This window comes from Malaclemys terrapin, chromosome 15 (genome assembly GCF_027887155.1).
Source record: "Malaclemys terrapin pileata isolate rMalTer1 chromosome 15, rMalTer1.hap1, whole genome shotgun sequence".
In the NCBI taxonomy this organism is placed as follows: Eukaryota; Metazoa; Chordata; order Testudines; family Emydidae; genus Malaclemys; species Malaclemys terrapin.
Window position 1 is genome coordinate 67,330 of NC_071519.1, and position 16,892 is coordinate 84,221.

General features: G+C 53.9%; 1 pseudogene; it reads right to left on the reverse strand.

Annotated features, from left to right (window-relative positions):
• Positions 1-16,367, reverse strand: part of LOC128849161 (zinc finger protein 436-like) — a 56,946-nt pseudogene extending 40,579 nt beyond the window's left edge.
• Between the last annotated feature and the right edge of the window lie 525 nt (positions 16,368-16,892).

A 16,892-nucleotide genomic window follows, 5' to 3' on the forward strand; every position in this document is an offset into this window, starting at 1 on the left:
TCAAAGACAGACTGAGCAGACCGAACCCGCACCGGGTTAACTTGGTAGAGGCCCAGACGGACGAGGGGCAGGCTTCTCACGCAAGAGGGGCTGGCAGCTTATCAACTGCTCAAGAGAGAGAAGGGCCCCAGGCCAGCTTCTCTGGGGGGCCAGATGCTCCGGATTCAAAGTTCTCCGTTTACAGGGTTGGCGCGGGGCTGTCCCTGCGGAGCGAGTGCCTTGTTCCCCTGGAGGTGGATGGGAAGAAAGTTTATGGATACTGGGACATGGGCGCAGAGGTGACACTGGCCCGGCCCGAGGTGGTGGCCCCAGATCGGGTGGTGCCCAACACCTTCCTGACCCTGACCGGGGTGGGCGGGACCCCATTCAAGGTTCCCGTAGCGAGGGTACACCTGAAATGGGGGGCCAAGGAGGGCCCCAAGGACGTGGGAGTGCACCACCATTTGCCCACTGAGGTGTTGATGGGGGGGGACCTAGAGGACTGGCCAAGCAGCCTCCAGACCGCCTTAGTCGTGACCCGTAGCCAGAGCCGGCGAGGGGCACTACGCCCTGACCTTGGGAAGGATGTCCCACCGGAGGCACCAAACCCTTCCCAGGTGGGGAGGGAACACCCAAGGACAGGCCTCGGGGTGGCTGGGGCTTCCGACCCGGCCGACGAGAGGGAGCAGGTCCCCATCCTTTCCCCAGCCGCCGAGTTCCAGGCCGAGTTGCAGAAGGACCCCTCCCTGCGGAAGCTAAGGGGCCTGGCTGACCTCAGTGTGGTACAGACCATGAGAAGAGGATGCAAGGAGAGGTTCCTGTGGGAGAAGGGGTTCCTGTACCGAGAGTGGGCTCCCCCAGGGGAAGTGGAGTCGTGGGGGATCAGGAGGCAGCTGGTGGTTCCCCAGAAGTTTCGCCACAAGCTACTGTACCTGGCCCATGACATCCCTCTCGCAGGGCACCAGGGGATCCGGCGCACCAGGCAGAGGCTGCTACAGAACTTTTACTGGCCCGGGGTCTTCACCAACGTCCGGCAGTACTGCCGATCCTGTGACCCCTGCCAGAGGGTGGGGAAGGCCCGGGACAAGGGGAAAGCAGCATTGAGACCTTTGCCCATCATAGAGGAGCCTTTCCAGAAGGTGGCCATGGACATAGTGGGACCTCTCAGCAAGACGACCCGGTCTGGGAAGAAATACATCCTGGTGGTGGTAGATTTCGCCACCCGCTACCCCGAGGCAGTGCCCTTATCGTCCATTGAAGCAGACACTGTGGCGGATGCGCTGCTGACCATTTTCAGCCGAGTGGGGTTCCCCAAGGAAGTCTTGACGGACCAAGGGTCCAACTTCATGTCGGCCCTACTCCGGTGCTTGTGGGAGAGATGTGGGGTCCGGCACAACTGGGCCTCAGCATATCACCCCCAATCCAACGGGCTGGTGGAGAGGTTCAATGGGACGCTAAAAATGATGCTGAAAACATTTATGAATCAGCACCCGCAGGACTGGGACAAGTACTTACCTCACCTGCTGTTTGCGTACAGGGAGGTACCCCAGGAGTCTACCGGGTTTTCGCCTTTCGAACTGCTATATGGAAGGCGGGTAAGGGGGCCCCTGGACCTGATGAGAGACGAATGGGAGGGGAAGGCCACTCCTGACGGAGAGTCGGTGGTGGAGTATGTCCTGACCTTCCGGGAACGACTTGCCGAGCTCATGGGCCTGGCCAGGGAGAATCTGGCCAGAGCCCAGAGGAAGCAGAAAGTCTGGTATGACCGCACAGCACGGGCCCGCGCCTTCGCCACTGGGGATCAGGTGATGGTCCTCATCCCCATGAGGAAAAACAAACTCCAGGCCGCCTGGGAAGGGCCCTTCAAGGTTGTCAAGCAACTAAACGAGGTAAACTATGTGGTGGAGCTGTCGAACCGGGCACACCACCACCAGGTGTACCATGTGAATATGATGAAGCCATATTATGACAGGGGGAATATGGTGTTGGCCGTGTGTGGACAGTGGGAGGGGCAGGGAGACCCTTTAGTAGATCTATTCCCTGGGACAAGAGTTGGCTTCCCCCTGGAAGCAATTCCCCTCTCTGATCGGCTAACCCCTGCCCAGCGAGCTGAGATCGGAGGGGTGCTGCATCTGTACCAACAGCTGTTTTCCAACCAGCCTGGACGCACTAATCTGACTGTCCACCGGGTGCAGACAGGATCGCACCCGCCTATAAAATGCTCCCCCTTCCGAGCCACAGGGAAAACTGCTCAGGACCTGGAAAGAGAGGTCAATGACATGCTGGCTTTGGGGGTGATCCAGCCGTCTTCCAGCCCTTGGGCCTCGCCGGTGCTGCTGGTCCCCAAAAAGGACGGGTCGATCCGGTTCTGTGTGGACTATCGGAAGCTCAATGCCATCACTGTAGCCGATGCCTACCCCATGCCCAGGCCGGACGAGCTCCTAGACAAGCTGGGAGGTGCTCGGTACCTTACCACCATGGATCTTACAAAGGGCTATTGGCAAGTGCCGCTGGATGCAGATGCCAGGCTGAAATCGGCCTTTGTCACCCCTCTGGGGCTCTATGAGTTCCTGACCCTGCCCTTCGGCCTCAAGGGAGCGCCGGCCACCTTCCAGCGCCTGGTGGATCAGCTACTGAGGGGGATGGAGAGTTTTGCCGTGGCGTATATCGATGACATCTGTGTCTTTAGCCAGACCTGGGAGGACCACGTGTCCCAGGTTAGACAAGTGCTGGACCGACTCCAGAAGGCTGGGCTGACCGTAAAACCGGAGAAGTGCAAGGTGGGGATGGCTGAGGTATCCTACCTAGGCCACCGGGTGGGAAGCGGCTGCCTAAAGCCGGAACCAGCCAAAGTGGAGGTGATCAGAGACTGGCCCGCTCCTCAAACCAAAAAGCAGGTCCAAGCCTTTATTGGGATGGCAGGGTACTATCGGAGGTTCGTGCCCCACTTTAGCGCCATAGCCGCCCCCATCACTGAGCTGTGCAAGAAGGGGAAGCCAGACAAAGTGGTCTGGACCGAGGAGTGCCAGGAGGCTCTCCGGGTGCTGAAGGAGGCTCTGGTCAGTGGCCCAGTTCTGGCAAACCCAGACTTTGACAAGCCCTTTATGGTGTTCACCGACGCCTCAGACACAGGACTGGGGGCGGTGTTAATGCAGGAGGATGAAAAGGGGGAGAGACACCCCATCGTGTACCTGAGCAAGAAGTTGCTACCCCGGGAGCAGAACTACGCGGCCATCGAGAAGGAATGCCTGGCCATGGTGTGGGCACTCAAGAAACTAGAGCCATATCTCTTTGGGCGTCACTTCACCGTGCACACCGACCACTCTCCCCTGACCTGGCTGCACCAGATGAAAGGAGCCAACGCCAAGCTCCTGAGATGGAGCCTGCTCCTGCAGGATTATGACATGGACGTGGTCCATGTGAAGGGACGTGACAACGTGATAGCGGACGCATTGTCCCGGAGAGGGAGCCCTGAACTTCCCCAGGTCACTGGTCAGAGTGACCCCGCTCAGTTCAGTCTTGAAGGGGGGAGAGATGTGACGGAGCAGGGAGCAGGGCAGATTTGACCTGGGAATGTTGCAGGGGGATTGCAGTGAGGAGGGGGGACTTCCCTTGAAGGAAGCTACCTGAGCTGTAACCTGAGCCAGGAACGGGGGTGGGGAGAATTAACACCTTCTGCCCGGGAGACTGAACAAAGGAGAGGAGCAGCGGGAGGAGGGGAGTTTAGTTTCGGTTGGGGCTGGGTGGTGCAACGCAGGGAACCCCAAGCTGGGGTCTAAGCTCCCTGAACCTCCCAGAGGGACCTAATTGAGGGGGTCTGGTCGTACCTACACGCTCTGCTTGAGACTGTGTTCCTGTCCTTAAATAAACCTTCTGCTTTACTGGCTGGTTGAGAGTCGCAGTGAATCTCGGGAAGAGGGGTGCAGGGCCCTAACTCCCCCACACTCCGCAACAGCTTAATCAGTAGAAATGCCAGATGTTGAAGCAATAACTGAATAATTATGTTTCATTCAATGTTTCAGATTAAAAACAAAGAATCCCTGTACCTATTGTGTTAGTTTCTTTTGTAGGGAGAAGTTCTTCCCCCACGTCCAACCTTGAGTTTATGAAAGAATGGCACATATCAGTATAAGATATGGCCTCCTCCCACCTCCCTTTCCCAGGGACCGATGCCTGCCTTAAAACACACAGGAGACCATCTTTATTGCCATATACGGTCACTGTTTCTTTGTTTTAACCCCTCGGAATGTATCTGCTGGACAATCAGAGGAGCTACTCCATTCCTATGTACCCCAAATCAGAATTCAACATATATATTTTATCCTAATAACATTTTATCAAAGTATTAATTAAATGTTAACGTGCTAACTTAAGACCATGGGCAGAGACATTATGTAACCTGTTAACCATTGGCTACTGTGCTATCTTTTCTTGCGGCCAGACCTATCCCGGAGTGTGGAACTGCCTACCCCGTCACTTTCCCCCGCCCATGGAAAATCCATATTTTCTATTGTAATCAATTGATTGACAGTGTCTCTGAACCTAATAAGCAAGGTGACACTCCGCCCGCGCTGTGTGTAATAAACTCCTATGCTTGACCTCTACACAGTGTGGATTTATGTCCTTCAGTTTGGGGGCTTGTCCGGGATTCAAGCTTGTGAACTGGCTGAGGATCTGAGACTGAAATCCAAAGGAGGTGAGTATGTTTACTTTACCACCTCATTAGGCCAGGGATAGAAGCCTTTCATCCCCTTTCAGACACATCTTATTCCCTTTTTTTAATTTGTATAAAGGAACCTAGACACATGTAGTCCAAGCAAACGGGTTAAATAAGGGTACCACTTGGGAGGGAAGACTTGTGCAAGAGGGTTATGTACTATTTAAACTAAGGGGTGTGTTACGGAGGACTTGGATAAACCCCAGCAAGTGATTGGCCGTGAGTTAAGCCCAGGATTGGCTGGGTACGCAAGCAGTAGGCAGTGCAAACTGGTGGTCCATTTCCTCATTGCATGTAACATTGCAAGTCCTAGGGGAGTACCCCCCCCCCCAGGCATGTGACGTACATGCTTTTGAATAGCATAAAGTCTCCAACCAATAAGACCAGCAATTGTGTGTAACTGGGGGGATAGCTCAGTGGTTTGAGCATTGGCCTGCTAAGCCCAGGGTTGTGAGTTCAATCCTTGAGGGGGCCACTTAGGGATCTGGGGCAAAATTAGTACTTGGTCCTGCTAGTGAAGGCAGGGGGCTGGACTCAATGACCTTTCAAGGTCTCTTCCAGTTCTAGGAGATAGGATATCTCCATTTTTTAAAGACCGTGCTGTATTTAAAAAGGGGGGAGACGTCCTCATAAAAAACTGTCAAGGCTGTTGAGATTGAGACCATAGCATAAAAATGGGGGGGAAATAAATCCTCATCAAGGCTGACAGGCTGTGGAGATTGAGACTACAGCATTTAGGGGGGGAAGACGTACGTTCCCAACAAGATCAGCAGCCGGGGTGACTAAAAACCCATGGCGTCAAAAGGAGAAGCGATAATCAGTCCTCGAGAGTACTTGGAATATAAACATGTCAAAACTCGGCAGGCAGCAGCTAAAAAAGCAAACTACTCTGCTGCCGGACCAGAGGCAGATCTGGTTACTTGGTGGAATAATCAGAAAAGTGACAAAACAGACAAAGCAGTAATAGTTTTACTAAATATTCTTAACAAAAAAATTAAAATGTAATTTTAAGATTTAAAAATCAGGCTCTGAAAAATAAGAGCCTGTGCTCTAAAATATGTAATTGTCAAGAAACTGGAAAAAATCCCAGAGCAAAAGAATCACATTCACCATGCCTGGGACACACCTCCAGATTGGGAGGGGAACAGCACACTCCTGGCATTTGTCAGCCAACTGCTCCACCGATTAACTATCTGTGGGAAAACTCAGCAGCACAAAGCAAAGGGGAAGAATCAGAACCCCCTCCATACATTTCTTCGCATGACAGGCCAGATTTGAGCACCCACAGAGATAATAAAGAAGCACCACAAGAATTAATTGTCCCAGGGGAGCAAGTACAGCATATGACTCCAATCAAAACACAGCAAAGGAGGTTCAGAAATGTTAATGCGGAGGGTGAACCAGTAAGGGGACTCAGGACAGAAACAACTGTAACCCTTCTGCCCATCTAAGTTGGCAGCAACAAGGGCCGGGTTCTGTATCTAGGGGTTCCGTTTCAATAACGCAATGCAAAACCGGCTCGAGCCCCCACCCAGTGACCTGGGACAATTACATACCACCCCCTGGGTGCCTCTAAGAGGCAATACTTCCCCTCTCAAGCACGGAGTCTGAGTGTGACAGAAAATGTTTAATAACATGAGGTAAATGACATCAGCATTAAATTGGGAAAACACCACAAACAGGATTCATAACACAAACCATGAGCAAAAAAACCCACCCCAGCAAATTGGGCTGTGTCCTTTCCCTTTGGTTCTTGAAACCAGCAACTCAAGAATCACCAAAGTCCCAAAAGTCCAACAACCCCAAAGTCTCGTGGGTCCAGCAACCACCCAAAGTTCCAAAAGTCCAACAGACCCCAAAGTCTCTGTCCCTGGTCAGTGCAGCCCCAGAGTAAAAGGGGGGGCACGCAGGGTGTTAAGGGGCACCTTACGTGATCCGAGGCCAGCTGGCCGTCTCTCCGTGGGGTTCCGCCACAGCCTTCACCACGAGCCAGTCCACTTCCTGCCGTCCCACAAACTGATCCGCTCTACAAGCTGCTCCGCTTCGCTCACCGACCTGTGAGCTGCTCCAGCCGTCCCCGCAAACCGCTCCGCTCGCCGTTCCTTGGGCCGCTCCAACTGGCCCCGCGCTGTTCCTCCAGTCGTCCCCACAAATTGCTCCGCCAGCTGCTTAACAATATAGGTTCAGGCTCCCCCACTAGTTAACACAGCACTCAGCTCTTAATAACTTTAGCTCTTTTGTGATTTCAGCTCTTAGCAATTTCAGCTCATAGTAGGGGAGCCCCAGTGCTAGTGCACCATTGGCCCAAAGTGAATTAAGCTCAGCAGCCTGTAACTAGACTCCTAATGGAATCAAAGCTAGCTCTAACATTCAACAGTGAAGAGAGGAGGTAGTGCAATTGGTGTGTTGAGCCCTCAGAGCAGGGCCCATACCATCAGGTGCAAATACCTGTCCCCATCCTCTCTCCATTCACTGGGTTTTGTAACCCATGCCCCTTGTCAAGCAAGTGCTACTTAGGTAATGATGAAGGACTCACCCAGTCCTTCTGTCATACAACAGTTCCACTGGCCTTGATTCACAGAATCAGGGTAACAAAACTTCATTCTTCCTGCCCCAATAACAGAGAAAACTGGGGATCCCACACCAGCCAAAGTAACCACTTTCAGTTGCTGTTGTTTCATGCCAAGCGAGCGGGTGTGCCTATGCAAACAAGATCAGCCCCTGGAGTTCTTTTCCACACTCGCCATAATTCACCACCAGATGTCAGGGTAGAGTTCATCCTGACTCTGCTTACACAACTAAAATTTACTGTCCCCTCACCCCCCCAGGAAAAACAGGCACTACTGTCTGATTTACCCGAACTCAAGTGTGAAAACAAGAATACTGAGTTCTGGGACAAGCTGGATGGCCTGACTGAAATACATGGCCTTCATAGGAAGGACGTTTACATCCTGGTCAAGTGCAAGTGCCCCAGGGATGTGTGGGAGAACCTAGATAATAAATGGAAGACAGGGCGCTGGGTTGAAGATCAGAACCCCAACCCAGTGGGAGGGGATCAGGCTGAAGAACCAGCAGGAATCCCAAACCCAGATGCAGGCTCTGTAACAGAATTCAGGAATGCACTATCTGTTGTTCTAGGAGCCCAGACCACTAACTGGGGGGCTCTGCAGTCTGTGGTTCAGCAGAAGGGGGAGTCTGCCATGTCCTATGTTGAAAATAAATGGAATGCATTCTGAGCTCATTCATGTCTGGAGAATATAACATCCCGAGACCATGATGTATCCCTTCAAATCCTAAAGGAAGGGCTGTCTGCAGATCACCAAGCACTCCTGGCATTAGGCATCTCAGTGGGAGAGACATACTCAGCAGTAATTAAATGGGCCACAGAAATAGAAAACAGAAAAAAAGAGGAAAGTAGCAGCAACCACACCCTCTGAGGAAATTGTAGCGGTTCATGCAGTCAGAACCACTACTTGCTTCACTTGCAATAAGCCTGGACATCTGGCACGTGACTATAAAAATAAAAATAAAATCAAAACATGCAGTAATTGTAAAAGGAGCGGCCACTTATGTGACGGAGCAGGGAGCAGGGCAGATTTGACCTGGGAATGTTGCAGGGGGGTTGCAGTGGGGATGTGGGACTTCCCTTGAAGGAAGCTACCTGAGCTGTAACCTGAGCCAGGAACGGGGGTGGGGAGAATTAACACCTTCTGCCCGGGAGACTGAACAAAGGAGAGGAGCAGCGGGAGGGGCTTGGAGTTTAGTTTCGGTTGGGGCTGGGTGGTGCAACGCAGGGAACCCCAAGCTGGGGTCCAAGCTCCCTGAACCTCCCCGAGGGACCTAATTGAGGGGGTCTGGTCGTACCTACACGCTCTGCTTGAGACTGTGTTCCTGTCCTTAAATAAACCTTCTGCTTTACTGGCTGGCTGAGAGTCACAGTGAATCTCGGGAAGAGGGGTGCAGGGCCCTAACTCCCCCACAATCCGCAACAACTGGTGGCAGCGGCGGGATCTACTGCACCCCGTGGACGGCGCTTCCTGCAGTAAGTGACTGGGGAGCAGTAAAACGAAGGGGGATTGACGGGGACCAGGCGCACTGAAGAGTGAGAGAGAGACGGTTATTACCCCTGGGAGTGTGTGACCAGCGAGAAGGACTTTTGCAGTAACAGGGTCCCCCGAGGGGATCGCAGCGAGTGGTCCCAGGGGCGGAGGAGTCTGCAGCTCGACCCTGGCAGAGAGGTGGTGACCTCGAGAAGGGTTGGCACACTAGGGGGCCCCCTGGGAACTGTGGGGAGCTGTGAGCACACAGGCCGGTGAGTGGCCAGCAGGAAGATGTATGCCAAGCGGCTTAAGAGCGACCTGGTGGAGCTGTGCAAGCAGAGGCAGCTGCGCATTGGGAGGCTCACCAAAGAACAGCTCATTGCCCAGCTGGAGGCAGAAGATCGCGCGAATGAACTGATCCCTGTGTCTCAGGGAAGCAGCCTGGCAAATGCAGCGCAGGCCCCAGTGTCTGTCCCAGCTGGGAGTGGTCAGCCGGCTGCTGAGGGCGTCCCGAGACCCCTCCTTCCTATGCCTAGGGGAAGGGTGGGGAGGAGCCCAGCAAATACCGAAGGCGCCGTGGCCCCCCCGGCCAGCAGGGGGTCCCCCCGGCGAAGCTCGCCGGCCAGCAGAGGATCCTCCCGGCGACGTTCGGCATCCGGGGAGCGGAATTGGCTGGAATGGGAGAAAGAGCTAAAACTGAGAGAGCTGGAGGATCGTGAACAACAGAGACAGCATGAACGGGAGGAGAAAGAGAGACAGAGACAGCATGAACGGGAGGAGAAAGAGAGACAGCATCAGCGTGAACGGGAGGAGAAAGAGAGACAGCATCAGTGTGAAGAGAGACAGCGTCAGCAGGAACGGGAGGAGAAAGAGAGACAGCATCAGTGTGAAGAGAGACAGCGTCAGCAGGAACGGGAGGAGAATGAGAGACAGAGACAGGAGAATGAGAGACAGCGTCAGCATGACCTGGAACTGGCGAGATTGAAGGGCAGCGAACCCCCGGCTGCGGTGAGTGAGGGAGGACCCAGGACTGCACGGAGCTTTGATAAGTGCATCATGGCCCCATACAAGGAGGGGGAGGACATGGATGACTTCCTGGAGGCCTTTGAGACGGCCTGCGAGCTGCACCGGGTGGATCCCGCGGACAGACTCCGGGTCCTTACCCCCTTACTGGACCCCAAATCCGTGGCATTGTACCGCCAACTGGGAGAGGCAGAGAAAGGGGACTACGAACTATTCAAAAAGGCCCTGCTACGAGAGTTTGGGCCGACTCCTGAGATGTACCGGGAAAGGTTCCGGAGTCAAGATAAAACCCCTGAGATCTCATATCTGCAACTAGCCGTCCGCATGGAAAGATACGCCAGCAAGTGGGCTGGTGGGGCCCAGACGAAGGAGGACCTGATTAAACTGCTGGTACTGGAGCAACTGTATGAGCGGTGCCCATCCGACCTGAGGCTGTGGTTGGAGAAAGCCAGAGAACCCGCGACACGCCGGGCAGCTGGCTGATGAGTTTGTAAAGAGCCGGTCAGGGGGTGGCAGGGAGGAGCCCCAAAGGAACAGGCCCGCCGCGATGCAGAGAGAGAGTCACCCTGGGACCTCCCAAAGGGGGAATATGGGGAATCCCCTCCCACGGGGAAGGCCCAGCATCAGGGACAACCGACCGGCTCGAGGGGACCCACGGGACCTGAGCTGCTATTACTGCGGCCGAAGAGGCCACGTTCGGGCCCAGTGCCCCAAGCTCAAGGACAGACTGAGCAGACCGAACCCGCACCGGGTTAACTTGGTAGAGGCCCAGACGGACGAGGGGCCGGCTTCCCACGCGAGAGGGGCTGGCAGCTTATCAACTGCTCAAGAGAGAGAAGGGCCCCCGGCCAGCTTCTCTGGGGGGCCAGATGCTCCGGATTCAAAGTTCTCCGTTTACAGGGTTGGCGCGGGGCTGTCCCTGCGGAGCGAGTGCCTTGTTCCCCTGGAGGTGGATGGGAAGAAAGTTTATGGATACTGGGACACGGGCGCAGAGGTGACACTGGCCCGGCCCGAGGTGGTGGCCCCAGATCAGGTGGTGCCCAACACCTTCCTGACCCTGACCGGGGTGGGCGGGACCCCATTCAAGGTTCCCGTAGCGAGGGTACACCTGAAATGGGGGGCCAAGGAGGGCCCCAAGGACGTGGGAGTGCACCACCATTTGCCCACTGAGGTGTTGATGGGGAGGGACCTAGAGGACTGGCCAAGCAGCCCCCAGACCGCCTTAGTCGTGACCCGTAGCCAGAGCCGGCGAGGGGCACTACGCCCTGACCTTGGGAAGGATGTCCCACCGGAGGCACCGAACCCTTCCCGGGTGGGGAGGGAACACCCAAGGACAGGCCACGGGGTGGCTGGGGCTTCCGACCCAGCCGACGAGAGGGAGCAGGTCCCCATCCCTTCCCCAGCCGCCGAGTTCCAGGCCGAGTTGCAGAAGGACCCCTCCCTGCGGAAGCTAAGGGGCCTGGCTGACCTCAGTGTGGTACAGACCATGAGGAGAGGATGCAAGGAGAGGTTCCTGTGGGAGAAGGGGTTCCTGTACCGAGAGTGGGCTCCCCCGGGGGAAGTGGAGTCGTGGGGGATCAGGAGGCAGCTGGTGGTTCCCCAGAAGTTTCGCCACAAGCTACTGTACCTGGCCCATGACATCCCTCTCGCAGGGCACCAGGGGATCCGGCGCACCAGGCAGAGGCTGCTACAGAACTTTTACTGGCCCGGGGTCTTCACCAACGTCCGGCAGTACTGCCGATCCTGTGACCCCTGCCAGAGGGTGGGGAAGGCCCGGGACAAGGGGAAGGCAGCATTGAGACCTTTGCCCATCATAGAGGAGCCTTTCCAGAAGGTGGCCATGGACATAGTGGGACCTCTCAGCAAGACGACCCGGTCTGGGAAGAAATACATCCTGGTGGTGGTAGATTTCGCCACCCGCTACCCCGAGGCAGTGCCCTTATCGTCCATTGAAGCAGACACTGTGGCGGATGCGCTGCTGACCATTTTCAGCCGAGTGGGGTTCCCCAAGGAAGTCTTGACGGACCAAGGGTCCAACTTCATGTCGGCCCTACTCCGGTGCTTGTGGGAGAGATGTGGGGTCCGGCACAACTGGGCCTCAGCATATCACCCCCAATCCAACGGGCTGGTGGAAAGGTTCAATGGGACGCTAAAAATGATGCTGAAAACATTTATGAATCAGCACCCGCAGGACTGGGACAAGTACTTACCTCACCTGCTGTTTGCGTACAGGGAGGTACCCCAGGAGTCTACCGGGTTTTCGCCTTTCGAACTGCTATATGGAAGGCGGGTAAGGGGGCCCCTGGACCTGATGAGAGACGAATGGGAGGGGAAGGCCACTCCTGACGGAGAGTCGGTGGTGGAGTATGTCCTGACCTTCCGGGAACGACTTGCCGAGCTCATGGGCCTGGCCAGGGAGAATCTGGCCAGAGCCCAGAGGAAGCAGAAGGTCTGGTATGACCGCACAGCACGGGCCCGCACCTTCGCCACTGGGGATCAGGTGATGGTCCTCATCCCCGTGAGGAAAAACAAACTCCAGGCCGCCTGGGAAGGGCCCTTCAAGGTTGTCAAGCAACTAAACGAGGTAAACTATGTGGTGGAGCTGTCGAACCGGGCACACCACCACCGGGTGTACCATGTGAATATGATGAAGCCATATTATGACAGGGGGAATATGGTGTTGGCCGTGTGTGGACAGTGGGAGGGGCAGGGAGATGACCCTTTAGTAGATCTATTCCCTGGGACAAGAGTTGGCTTCCCCCTGGAAGCAATTCCCCTCTCTGATCGGCTAACCCCTGCCCAGCGAGCTGAGATCGGAGGGGTGCTGCATCTGTACCAGCAGCTGTTTTCCAACCAGCCTGGACGCACTAATCTGACTGTCCACCGGGTGCAGACAGGATCGCACCCGCCTATAAAATGCTCCCCCTTCCGAGCCACAGGGAAAACTGCTCAGGACCTGGAAAGAGAGGTCAATGACATGCTGGCTTTGGGGGTGATCCAGCCGTCTTCCAGCCCTTGGGCCTCGCCGGTGCTGCTGGTCCCCAAAAAGGACGGGTCGATCCGGTTCTGTGTGGACTATCGGAAGCTCAATGCCATCACTGTAGCCGATGCCTACCCCATGCCCAGGCCGGACGAGCTCCTAGACAAGCTGGGAGGTGCTCGGTACCTTACCACCATGGATCTTACAAAGGGCTATTGGCAAGTGCCGCTGGATGCAGATGCCAGGCTGAAATCGGCCTTTGTCACCCCTCTGGGGCTCTATGAGTTCCTGACCCTGCCCTTCGGCCTCAAGGGAGCGCCGGCCACCTTCCAGCGCCTGGTGGATCAGCTACTGAGGGGGATGGAGAGTTTTGCCGTGGCGTATATCGATGACATCTGTGTCTTTAGCCAGACCTGGGAGGACCACATATCCCAGGTTAGACAAGTGCTGGACCGACTCCAGAAGGCTGGGCTGACCGTAAAACCGGAGAAGTGCAAGGTGGGGATGGCTGAGGTATCCTACCTAGGCCACCGGGTGGGAAGCGGCTGCCTAAAGCTGGAACCAGCCAAAGTGGAGGTGATCAGAGACTGGCCCGCTCCTCAAACCAAAAAGCAGGTCCAAGCCTTTATTGGGATGGCAGGGTACTATCGGAGGTTCGTGCCCCACTTTAGCGCCATAGCCGCCCCCATCACTGAACTGTGCAAGAAGGGGAAGCCAGACAAAGTGGTCTGGACCGAGGAGTGCCAGGAGGCTCTCCGGGCGCTGAAGGAGGCTCTGGTCAGTGGCCCAGTTCTGGCAAACCCAGACTTTGACAAGCCCTTTATGGTGTTCACCGACGCCTCAGACACAGGACTGGGGGCGGTGTTAATGCAGGAGGATGAAAAGGGGGAGAGACACCCCATCGTGTACCTGAGCAAGAAGTTGCTACCCCGGGAGCAGAACTACGCGGCCATCGAGAAGGAATGCCTGGCCATGGTGTGGGCCCTCAAGAAACTAGAGCCATATCTCTTTGGGCGTCACTTCACCGTGCACACCGACCACTCTCCCCTGACCTGGCTGCACCAGATGAAAGGAGCCAACGCCAAGCTCCTGAGGTGGAGCCTGCTCCTGCAGGATTATGACATGGACGTGGTCCATGTGAAGGGACGTGACAACGTGATAGCGGACGCGTTGTCCCGGAGAGGGAGCCCTGAACTTCCCCAGGTCACTGGTCAGAGTGACCCCGCTCAGTTCAGTCTCGAAGGGGGGAGAGATGTGACGGAGCAGGGAGCAGGGCAGATTTGACCTGGGAATGTTGCAGGGGGGTTGCAGTGGGGATGTGGGACTTCCCTTGAAGGAAGCTACCTGAGCTGTAACCTGAGCCAGGAACGGGGGTGGGGAGAATTAACACCTTCTGCCCGGGAGACTGAACAAAGGAGAGGAGCAGCGGGAGGGGCTTGGAGTTTAGTTTCGGTTGGGGCTGGGTGGTGCAACGCAGGGAACCCCAAGCTGGGGTCCAAGCTCCCTGAACCTCCCCGAGGGACCTAATTGAGGGGGTCTGGTCGTACCTACACGCTCTGCTTGAGACTGTGTTCCTGTCCTTAAATAAACCTTCTGCTTTACTGGCTGGCTGAGAGTCACAGTGAATCTCGGGAAGAGGGGTGCAGGGCCCTAACTCCCCCACAATCCGCAACAACTTACAGGAAGACTGCTTCCACCCCGGAAGGGGTAAAGAAGGGCAGTGGCCAAATGAGCAAAATAAAACTAATACAACTAGTACCCAAGAACAAAATAAGAACAAACAAATCCAGGAGTTGCTCAAACTCCTGGCTAGCAAATAGGTATCAGCGGCCTCTGTGGCTGGAACCAAAGGCGACCCCAGGATGTTTCTTAACGCACGAGTGGGGGGCCGACGGTGCAACATGTTAAAAGACACAGGAGCCTCGGTATCGATAACCAGCCAAGATCTCCCCCTCACCCATAGAACAATATGGATTGAAGGAGTGGGAGGGGGAAAATTAAAAGCAATCCTAAACCAGCCAGTAGAAATAGAATTTTAAGATATAGTCACAGTCTGTCAAATCTGGGTTTGCCCTGAGCAGGGAGACACAATTTGCGGCATAGATCTCCTTAAGGAGCTCGGGGGAGTAATCAGTCCCAGAGCTAGCTGCATTGAATGTGCCAAAGGGTCCAAACAAACAAAATCTCAAAATATAGCCATGATTGCCAGTAATAGGGTAATAATACCAGAGTGGGGGCAACAGATAAACAAGATTGTGGGCTAGTAAACATAAAGCCTATATCTGTAGAAGGACCAACTCACAAAGTCCACAGGCAGTACCCAATTAAACCAGAAGCCTTAGAGGCAGTTAAAGATATAGTCACTAATTTAAAATCTAAAGGGGTAATTAAAAAAAACCACCTCCACAACTAACTCCCCAATTTGGCCCGTCAGGAAGCCAGACGGGATCTGGAGGTTAACTATACACTATACCACCTTAACCGGGTGACTCCAAAGGCACATCCTATTGTGTCAAGCCCTGCCACTATTCTTAATTTGCTAACACCAGAACACTCAGTATTCTCAGTCCTGAATGTAGCTAATGGATTTTGGAGTATTCCCCTTGCAAAGGAGATTCAGGAGAAATTTGCATTTACAGTAGGAGACCAGCAGTACACTTGGACCCGAGTACCTCAGGGGTTCCATAATTCTCCCTCCATATTCCACAGGGCAATGGCAGAAGTAATAGCACAAGTGCTTTTGGAAGGGGATACTGTAATACTACAGCATGTAAATAATTTGCTAATTGCCAGTTCAAATGAAAAGGACCATTTAAAAACCTTAAACAGACTGTTCATGTATCTTCGAGAGGCAGGATTTAAATTAAGCCCGAAGAAAGCTCAACTGCAACAGCAGCAGGTTTTATACCTAGGGCATAACATCTCCCAGGGAGAAAAGGCACTCACAACAGACAGAAAGCAGGCAATTTTAGGGTTAAAGAAACCACGGACAGTTAAGGAAGTCTGGAAGGTCCTGGGACTCCTTAATTTCTGTAGAACCTATATACCGGAGTACTCAGAGATGGTGGAACCAATTCAAAACCTCACTAGAGGGGGAAAGCCTGCAAATTAGTTAGTAATATGGGGCACAGAATAAGAGGAGGCATTTATAAAAATAAAACAGGCTTACCCGATATGGGAAAGCTGTTCCACCTTTACTGTAGCCATAGCGGGACCCAGTATTCTGCTGTACCAACTCAGCTTCACGGAGACAGACACCGTAAGACCCCCTGTATCCCAGGAATTACCGGAGTGCGTGGCAGCTCTAGATTGTGCTACGTGGGCTGTGAAAGCTTGTGAATCATACACTCTCACAGGGAAATTAGTGCTCCATACACCCCATACACTTATTGATCTCTTAACAAAGGGCGACTAAGATCTGTACCAGATGACCGCAGGAGTCAGTGGGAATCAATATTGTGCTTGCAAAACCCTAACTTCTCCATAGTAAAAAAACAAAAAAATAAATGTAGCCAAATGTCTGAACATAAAGGGAGAGGTACACGCATGTCTTATAAATAGAGAAGAGGAAGTGTTGGGAAGAATTAAAGAAGAGCCATTAGAGAATCCAGATATAGTTTTGTAGGTAGAAGGATCAAAGGAGTGCCACACACCGGATGGGCAGTGGTACTCAGTGATGGGACAGTGATAGCGTCAGGTCAGATGGAAGGATCAAAGTCAGCACAAGAAGCGGAGCTAACAGCCCTCACAGAAGCTTTAAGAGTGGGGGAAGGCAAGAAGCTCACTGTCTATACCAACAGCAGATATGCATTTGGAGTAGTGCATGACTACATGGACGTGTGGTCACGCAGAGGTTTCATAACAACAACTGGCAAGCCAATTAATAATATGGAAGCAGTTCAAGGACTAACAGAAGCTGCCAAACTACTATCAAGACTAGCAGTAGTAAAGATGAAAGCACACAATAAAATCTCAAGTGAGGAACAAAAAGGAAATTTTTGGGCAGATAAACGTGCCAAAGAAATTGCACAATCAAGTCCTATTAAGGTTTGTGCAGCTAGAGTGCCAGAAGAGGAAGTGAATTTAAGAAAGCTATATGCAACCATAAGCCCAGAAGAGAAAAGTAAATTGGAAAAACAAGGCTGTGTGTATA